This window comes from Mus musculus, chromosome 6 (assembly GCF_000001635.26).
Source record: "Mus musculus strain C57BL/6J chromosome 6, GRCm38.p6 C57BL/6J".
In the NCBI taxonomy this organism is placed as follows: domain Eukaryota; kingdom Metazoa; phylum Chordata; class Mammalia; order Rodentia; family Muridae; genus Mus; species Mus musculus.
In genome coordinates, this window is record NC_000072.6 from 42,327,969 (window position 1) to 42,338,107 (window position 10,139).

Consider the following 10,139-nt stretch of genomic DNA (forward strand, 5'->3'; position numbering starts at 1 on the left):
CAAGTTCAAGGTTATCTGAGCTATAAGAAATCCTATCTAGGGCTGGGAAAATGGCTCAATGCTTAAGAGCACTGGCTGCTCTTCCAAAGGTCTTGAGTTCAATTCCCAGCATCCACATCACAATTTACTGTCTGTAATTTCAGTTCCAGGAGATCTGACACTTTCACACAGACTACCATGGAGGTAGAACACCAGTGAGCATAAAACAAATTTTAAAAATTTAAAAACGAAACCCTATTTAAAAATAAGTAAATAAATAAGGCAATTATATTATTATATTGGGGATCCAGGCATTTAAAAATACTTGAAGCCTCCTTTCACTGAGAGTACGCTGAAAGAGCACTGAAACTCAGAGGATTACTAGTTCCCCCTGTACACATACCCTTCCTGCCTCACTGCCCAACCTTGGGTGTTTCTCAACAAACAGAGAGTCCAGAGCCCTGAAGCTTAACGATCTGTGTCTTTTGTTTCAATTGGGCATCAGGTTAAATTAAAGAGCTAAGAAAATCCGAGAGAAAGAGACATTCAAAGTCCAAGAACAGGCAAGATTAGTTCCCTGAGCAGGTAAGGAGGTGGGCAGAGATTCACACAGGGAGAGTCAGTACTGCTCCTTCACCCTAGCCAGGGGTGGGAAGGTGGTGCTGGGATCGGGGTGGTGTAGCGATGAATGGGTCGATGCTAGCAGATCATGGCATCCTTTTCTAGAAAGCGGAAGACAAGCTTATACAGGGCACAGGAAAATGTAATACACAAATATCAATGTTTATTTTGTTTTACATGTAGGAGTTTTTTGCTTGTGTGCACTCTGCTTTCCCAGTGCCTGTAGGGACCAGACGAGGGTGTCAGACCCCCTGGAACCGGAGTTAGACACTCATGAGTCACTATGTGGGTACTGGGCATTAAACCAAAGGCTTCTGAAAGAGCAGTAGTGCTCTTAACCACTGAGCCAACTCTCCTACTCCCCAATCTTATCTTTTGAGGCCAGCTCTCTCAATGAAATAGGTGCTCATTGATTGGGTAGAGTGGCCAGAGACTTCAGGAGAACTAATCGCCTCCATCCCTTCACAATCCACCCCCCACCCCCATGCTAGGGTTACAAATGCACACCACCACACCCAGATTTTATGTGGGAGCTGGGGATTTGAACTGAGGTCCTCTTGTTTCACAGCAGGTAATTTACTCTTTGAACTATCTTCCCAAACCCTTCAACTGGCTTCCTTGTCTTCAAGAGTATACACCCAGAAGACAAGAAACCACAGGTTAAATCCATCCTAGTATTGTAGGAAAGAAAGAACCTTGGATATGTGAGTCTTCATTTCTTTTAAATAATTAGTGTCTATGAATAAATAGAAAGTATTACACATAACAGTATGGAGGCTGAGCAGGTTATATATAGGAACATGCATGTATATGCTTATATATATTGCCTATAACACCAATTAATGAAAACAGAGGTCATGAGTTTGAAAGAGAACAAGGATGGGTATATGGGAGAACTTAAAGGAAGGAAAGGGGAGGTAATTATAATCTGTACAATAAAAGACAAAGAATTTAAATTAAAAAAATAAAATTGAGTGGGTAGGGAGGTAGGGGAAAATCTGAGTGGAAATTAGGGAAAGGAAAAAAACATGGTAAAATATATTGTATGAGGGGGGTTCAGTTAAAATAAATAAAAGCAGTATTACTCAGTTAAGGGAATTTTAGTGGATAACCATTCTTTCCCTCCTGACTGTCTTCAATTAAGGTGAGCTCATAAGCTAAGAAGGGATGCATCTGCTTACAGTCCTAATTTCTGAAATAGAAAAACAATCAGCTCTCCTTAGGAAGGCTTGCAGCAAGAGGTCTCAGGTGCTGCCATCTGATACTCATAACTCACATCCCATTTAACATCTATGAAAAGAGTCTGTACCTTGGGCCATCAAGGAAGAGGTTCAGAAAATCCCCTTGCTGAGTCAGCTTTAGGACAACTCATAGGCAGCTGCTCATAGGAGGCCTGCTTGCTTCAGGTACTAGGGGTGGGGATAATACATAGGTAAACCTTGTCTGAGTAGAAATTACAGTCTGAAAACTAGCAAAAATGATATACTTATTTGTTTGTTTGTTTGTTTACTTACTTACTTAATATACTTGAGGTTTTTCTTTTGGGGGAAGGAATGGTATACAGCTTCTCGCTAGAGCCCAGGATGCCCTGAAATTTATTATCTCATTCAGGCTGGCCTTGGGGGTCTGGTAATCCTCCACCTTCATGGTCGTGCATGGAGCTTTCTTCACCGTGCTCCGGCTCTCAGAGGTTCTCAGAACAATCAGTAGATGAAGTTCCCAGACCCTGTGCTGGTGGAGGGTCCTACACTGTGCAGGTTGCTGAGGCCAGAAGGGTAGCTCCAAGCTAGTCTATCAAATGCCAAGAGCCACAGCAGATGCTTTCTGCCTTCTGTTGGCAGGAGAGGCAGAAAGGCCTATGCTGACCAATCTCAGACCTGCTAGACAGTGAAGAAGGCATAACTCTTTAGGCCAACACAGCTTGCTCATCTTCTGCAATCTGACACCTTGGCAACTCTAAGCTGGGATCATTGCCATATATAATCAGATAAAGAAGCTTATAGGCATGGTTCAGGATGGTAAGTGTTGTCTTTGATGCTGTTCCCAGCCACATATCTCCTACGTGCAAAAGTCTCCTTCATGGGTGTGATGGTTAATCTCTATTGTCAGCTTGACTATATTTAGAATTAAATAAAAGACATACTTCTGGGACCGTCTCTGAGGATCTTTCCAGAAATAGTTGACGGAAAAGAGAAGATGTGCACTGAGAGAGTGGTACCATCCCATGACCTGTGATACTGGATTGGATGAACAAGAAAGAAAGCTGAGCACCAGCATCCATCATTCTCCACTTCCTGAGAAGTTTAACCAGCTCCCCCATATTTCTGTAGTCATGCCTTCTCTGTCATGGTGGACTGTGCACACAAACCTTCCTTCAGCTCTTTCTTCAGGTATTTTGTCTCAGCTAAGAGAAAACTAACAGATACCATGGGCAAGCCAGCATCACCAATCCACGTAGCATAGGATCCTGTAACCTTGTCTTCTACGTGCTGGTGCACAGACAGCTGCTTCCAGGAGACACTCACAGGAGCTATGCTTCAGGTCACCAAGGGGGTGGATGCACAGACAGCTGCTTCCAGAAGACACTCACAGGAGCTGTGCTTCAGGTCACCAAGGGGGTGGATGCACCTGGCTGTTTATTAAGCAGATCTGTGTGAAAGTTCAGCAGAGAATTACTTCTGATTTGAATGTTCCATCCACTCTAGCTTGGATATAGTTTGTCCCCTAAAGAATCATGTGCCGGAAGTTCTTTTCCTACTATAACAGTATTGAAAGATGGTGGATCCTTTAAAGGGTGGAAATAGTGGGAGAAAATTAAATCATTGAGGGACCTCTTCTCAAAAGATTGGAGCCCTTCTACTGGGAGAATTAGGGCTCTCAGGACTGGACTCGGTGTTGGAAGAATGGGTAGTTAGAAAGCCATCTCAGTCTTTCCCTTTCCTTCCTTCTTTGTAGCCCATGAACTTTTGCTATGTGATTCCATGTACCAGCTGTAATGAGGATGAGGGGGCATCCTCATGTGCTAATACTCATGGGATAGAACAGAAAGAAGACTAAGACACTATAAAAAACCCCCAAGGAGTAAGGCCAGTCCAAGGGGTCTCGGATGAGCGGAGCTCACTTTCTCTCTCCAACGATCTAGTGCTCTTTTGCTGCGTCCTATCAGATCCCAAAGCTCATAGGACATTGAGATGCTGTCATTATGCCCAAGTCAGAAGCTGGAGCAGACCAGGCAGAAAGGTAGGAAGCAGGCCTCAGCAGCTAAGAAACCAGAAGTCAGAGGTGAGGAATTTGTAGAGCTCAGAGGATAGGACCAGATGAGATTTTCTGAAGTCTAGGAACCAGTCAACTGTAATAAAACCAAGAGAAAGAGAAGGAGTTGGTCTGTTGTGCAGACATTTATGTAGCTACTTACTTTAGCCTCATTGACCCTGCTGACAGTTTCATACCCCATCTTTCATGGAGGTCAAATAGTCCTAAAATTGGAAACCAGGTTTCTCGACATGGCAGATTCAGCAGTTTGAGAAGGGAGCAACAAATATTCTGTTATGCTCTGGAGTCTTGCTACCTCCTCTGGGGCACCCTGAGCCCTCATCTTTCTATGGGCTCCTCTGGGGGAGATACCCCTGCCTGGTGCTGATAAGCCTGCTGAATAGAATTCTATACTACCTGTCTCTCTTCACTATTGCCAGGTAACCAATGCCAGCTTCCCACCACCACCACCCCTTTTTTAGGCATAATCGCAGGTCAGATCCTTCTTCACATTCTTGTTTGGGTGAAGATCTGCTGCAAAATCCACTTGCCGGAAACTATTACTTACATGATGGATCCATGCGGTTCCCCAAGCTCCCTTCCTATGTTAAGCAAACCCGCTGAATCCAGGGAGGGGTTGCACAGGCCTTTACTTTTGACAATTAAAAAACAAAAAAACAAAACAGTGAAAGCCAAGCATGGTGGTGAATGCCTGTAATTCTAGTATTTAGGAGACTGACTCGGGAGGCTTACTGTGAATTTGAGGCCAGCTTGGACTATATGGCAAGTTCCAGGCCAGCCGAAACTCCTCAGAAAGGTTTTGAGAAAACAAGGGCTGGAGAGATGGCTCAGCGGTTAACAGCTTTTTTTGTTCTTCCAGACGACCTAGGTTTGATTCCTAGCACCCACATGATGGTTCACAACTATCTGTATCTCTAGTTACAAGGTGTCTTTGGGACACCCTCTGGCCTCCACAGGCACTGCACGAAAATAGCACACAGACATATATGTAGGCAAAATATCCATACACAAAAAAACACAAACAAAAGAAAGAGTGAAGGCTGGGTGTAGTGGTACACACCTCTAATTCTGGCCACCAAAAACTGAGACTGGAGAATCATGAATTTAAGGTCAGCCTGGGCTACCCAGTGCATTTGAGACTATCCTGGGCTAATAGCAAGGCTACCCTGCTTCAGACAAACAAAAGTTCGTGCAATGAGAAAACTAGCCAACCAAAGTACAGCATGCAGGTCTGCTAATTCTTAGGCTGCTATTCTTTTTCCTACTGCATGTCTCCCAGGTAATTCTGTTGGATTGTTTATACATGATTTTTGTTTTTGTTTTTTGAGGTAGTGTTTTTCTGTGTATTCATGCCTGTCCTGGAACCCGATATGTAGACCAGGCTGGCCTTGAACTCAGAGATCCACCTGCCTCTGCCTCTCAAATGTTGGGATTAAAGTCGTGCACCACCATTCCTGGCTTATGATTTTTTTTAATTGTGACATTAAATACTATTGAAATAAATCTAGGCTTTATCTTCTTTTAAAATAATTATTTAAAATAATGTTATTAAGCCGGGTGGTGGTGCCACACGCCTTTAATCCCAGCACTTCAGAGGCAGAGGCAGAGGCAGGCGGATTTCTGAGTTCAAGGCTAGCCTGGTCTACAGAGTGAGTTCCAGTTCAGCCAGGGCTATACAAAGAAATCCTGTCTCAAAAAAATCTAATAGTAATAATAATAATAATGTTATTATTAGAGAGCAGATCCCATTGTGTATGCTTTAGTACAATAAAGTTTAAATTATATATATATACATACATACATATGCATGTGTGTGTGTGTATATATACATATATATGTATATATATGATACTTAAGATTTCTAGAGAACTCACTGTTCTTCTGTTCTGTATGTTTATGAATGGGTGTGTAGTGTTGGGGGAGGTGTTCTGGTCATTGTTTAGTTAAGGTTTTGTCATATTAAGCTGATAGGATAGTCTTTGCCATCTGGGGTGTGGGACCACTTGCAGGCTGTTCACTAGGTGAGTCAGTTACAATTATTCTGTCTGTGAGTGTCTCCACCCAGATGAGAAAATTCAAAGGAAGCTGAAAACTTAATTTCAGGTAATGTGTGCTTCTCTCTAACTTAATGAACGTTCCACAAACAAATGCATTCATTGTAGAAAAAAATTAAATACAGATTAGTAAAGCAAAAATATATCATTACTTTCTGTGTCTTGTATTATTAACATTTCTATATACTTCATTTAAACATGGGTGGGTGGGAGGAGTAGGTATGTTTATGTGCATGCATACACATGAGCTAGCAGTAGCAAAGGTTGACTTTTAAAGATTATTCTGATTTTTAATTATGTGTATGCCTATGTGTCTGTATGTCTATGCACCTGACTGTAAGTTTCTTCTGTAGGCCGGAAGAGGGAGTCAGATTCCCTGGACCTGGAGTTAAGGATGATTGTTAGCTGCCCCGTATGGCTGCTGGCACAAAGCTCAGGTCCTGTTCAAGAGAAGTATTTACTCTCAATCACTGAGTCATTTGTCCAATACTACCTTAGAATTTTCCTTCACACTTGTTTATTTATTTGGACACACTGTGCATGTGGATGTCAGAGCATAACTCTTGGGGTAGATTCTTCCCTTCTACCATGTAGGTTCTGGGGGCAGACTCAGGCATGTCAGCCTGACCCATTTTGTCTGCCAAGGTTGACTCCTCTTATGGCAACTGGAAACAGCTGGGAGCAAAGACTGGAGGCATCTTCCTGTTCCAAGGTGGGAGCTGCAGTCAGTCTCCTTCCCTGTATCTCTCTAGCGTCCTTCACTGTCACTGCAAAAGCCACTGGCACCTACCCTGCCTTCTCCTTTTTCTTGCCTTCCTTCATTCTTCAGCCCATCCTGTCTGTTTCTTCACTGTACTTAGGCAGCCCACATGCGGGCAGATTTTGTTCCTCTCAACCCTGCTTTGGCCATGCATGAGAAACATTCCATAACACTGCACACCTCCTAACGTTTCACCCTATCTTAATTTTCCCTGGATTGCCGTTTTCCTTTTTTTCTACTTCTTAATTCCAAGTTGCAAGTGTTTGTGGAGCACCGACTATGTGACAGGACTGCTCTAGCTGCTAGAGGCTTAAACGAGTGCTTTCTTGGGATTTAAAGTCAAGTCAAAAGCTGTCGGGGAGTGCTGGTGAGATAGCTCAGTGGGTAAGAGCACTGACTGCTCTTCCGAAGGTCCTGAGTTCAAATCCCAGCAACCACATGGTGGCTCATAACCACCCGTAATTAGATGCCCTCTTCTGGTATGTCTGTACAGTGTACTTATGTATAATAATAAATAAATCTTTAGGCCAGAGCAAGCAGGGCTGAGTGAGTGGGAGTTGGCCAGAGCAAGCACAGGTCCTAAAAATTCAATCCCCAACAACCACATGAAGTCTCACAACCATCTGTACAGCTACAGTGTACTCACATATATAAAACTTTCAAAAAAAAAAATCAGAGAGGAACACAATAAGACAACAACAAAACCAAAACAACTACACTAGATTTGTTGGAGCACACAGTGGGCAGAGGCAGATTTCTCAGAACCCAGAGCTATCATAGTCTACATTGTGAGGGTCAGGCCAGACAAGACTACACAGTGAGACTATGTGTCAAAAACAAAATAAACCCCACTAAATTCTATGCTTGTGTATATTAGTGTTAAAGAAAAAGGCTGAGTGATATATTCAAAATGATGAGTGCATTAAAGGTAAAGGTGAGGAAAATGAAGAGTCGGTAAGTATAGTTCTGAACAGGGTGGCCATGAAGTGGTCCACGTGGAAGACAGCATGAGAAAGGAAATAAAGGAAATGGTGCCATAAGCCATGTAGATACCTGTGGTTCAAATATCAAATGATTGCCTTCTGCAGTGGATCCACCTGTGGGTTACCATCCCTTCGGTGGTCGAATGCTCCTTTCCCAATAGTTGTCTAAGACCATCAGAAAACACAGATATTTACATTGTGACTTCCAACAGTAACAAAATTACAGTTATGAAGTAGCCACAAGAATAATTTTTTTACAGTTATGAAGTAGCAATGAAAATGAACTGTATTAAGAGGTCCAGGTATTAAGAAGGTTGAGTATCTGAACATATACTCCTTAGATGGTGGTATTTTGGGGAAGTTGTGGAACCTTTAGGAGGTGGGACCATCCTAGAGAATATGGGTCTCTATGGGAAGGGCTTCACAGGCTATATCCAAGCCTTCATCTACTGCACATTCCCTCTGCTCCCTGGCACCACAAACAGCTGTTGAACACTCAGTTACTATAGACAGATCACTCACTCTGCCATGACTTCCTAATCATGTTGAACTTTAAGCCCCTGATCATGGCTCCAAAATAAATTCTTCCTCTATTAAGGTGCTCCTGTTAAGTATTTGTTCATAGTAAAGCAAAAGTAACTAAGGCGGGAAGTTGGCAGCAAGAATGGGTTTATTGCTGTGATGAGCCTAGCCATATGGTTCATACTAATTTGGAACTGGTTTGAAGGGGGGAAGCCCCAAGAGAAAAGGAGTCCTCCATTTTGCTCCAAGCTTGGCGAGCCATCCAGACATGGGGGACTTCAATCTTAATAGGAGGGTTCTCTAACAGTTCACCAGTTATGGATTTTAAGAGCATTGTGTGTATTAGATGGTAGAGCTGGAGAGTATTGCCTTCTCCAGTCTGCACAGTGACAGTCACCAAAAATGTGGTGGAGTTTGCGTCCCTGTCTAGGCTCTTGCAGCCTGCAGATGGCAGCCCACATATCTCCTAGTGCTTATGGACTGATATGGTGATCCACTGGGTGACGAGAATTCTTGATAGCTTTACAGAATGAGTTAATGGAGATAATCTTGAAGAATTTATACATTGCATCCTTAGGAACTGGGCATGTGCAGCCACTACAGAGGACATGAATCCTATATATGACATATACTTGCAGACCTTGGATCCCAGCCTGCCTGCCTTATCTGACTGTGAGGTATGGGAATCCCTGTGCAACACAGAGAGCTTCCAGCTGTGGACCCTCGGGAAAAGGTGCAGCCCATCTGACTGCTTCTTCCACTACAGCTCTTGGATGTATTTGTATCCACCCATCGTGGCTTACTTGATAGCTGTGATCAGACCTGCACTTTTTAACTTTTGAATGATGCTGACACTATTAATACCATGGGGAATTTTGAAGTCAGATTGGATACATTATGCATTTTAAGATGGCCGTGGGCCAGGCGTGGTGGTACACGCCTTTAATCCCAGCATTTGGGAGGCAGAGGCAGGCGGATTTCTGAGTTCGAGGCCAGCCTGGTCTACAGAGTGAGTTCCAGGACAGCCAGAGCTATACAGAGAAACCCTGTCTCGAAACAAACAAACAAACAAACAAACAAAATGGGCGTGAACCTTTGGATGTGGGAGTAGATGTTATGGCTTGAAAATAAAATGCTCCTGAAGGTATTTTGAATGTTTGAATATTTGGTCCCTAGTTGGAGGGACAAATTGGGGTACCTGGAACTTGGAAAGGAACTGTGAGCCATCTAGAGGACATGGATCAACAGGGTGGCTCTGAGTATTGTAGCCCAAGCCCCATTTCTGAACCCAGCCGTCTCAACTTCCTGGTTGGTACCATGAGACAAGTAGCTGTTGAATATTCTCGTTGCTTCAAACTAAGCCCATTGCATGTATTCCTCACTGAGATGCTCTAACCCACTGAGTCAAAATAAATTGCTCCTCTCCTTTCTTCTGTTAGGTAATATGTCACAGCCATGTAAAAGTAATACAACTGAAGAACACTGTGTTTTTATTTTGTTTTGTTTTGTTTTTCTAAAAAATATGGAACGCTTCATGTATTTGCATGCCGTCCTTGCATAGGGGCCATGCCAATCTTCTCTGTATCGTTCCAATTTTGGAATATGTGCTGCCAAAGTCAGCAGTTGTTTTGTTTTTCGTTTGTTCTAGTTTGGATTATTTTTGAGGGGTGTCTTTGCTAGGATGCTATAATAGAGCTGTTTCCTGTGGGTGTGACATGACCATCAGCTATCATGAAGAATGTTATATTAACCTACAGAATACCTTAGCATGTAAGTATGGCTACAAGATAATAGAACAACACAGTGATAATTAGGCCTATGGTAATGGTATCATTCCCTCACAAAAGGAATGTGGTAAGGATAGTCATAAAGGCCCCTTCTAGGATTCTGATCACCACTCTCTCCTGTTCTGTGGAAGTAGTCTTGGAGGAGAAATGCTAGAGTATA

The 10,139-nt window shown here is 43.0% G+C and overlaps 1 non-coding gene across 1 annotated transcript; it reads right to left on the reverse strand.

Moving 5' to 3' along the window:
* Window positions 1-9,708: 9,708 nt before the first annotated feature.
* Window positions 9,709-9,814, reverse strand: Gm24611. The gene has a single exon (XR_003956666.1). It is a non-coding gene; the product is annotated as a U6 spliceosomal RNA (small nuclear RNA).
* Window positions 9,815-10,139: the final 325 nt, after the last annotated feature.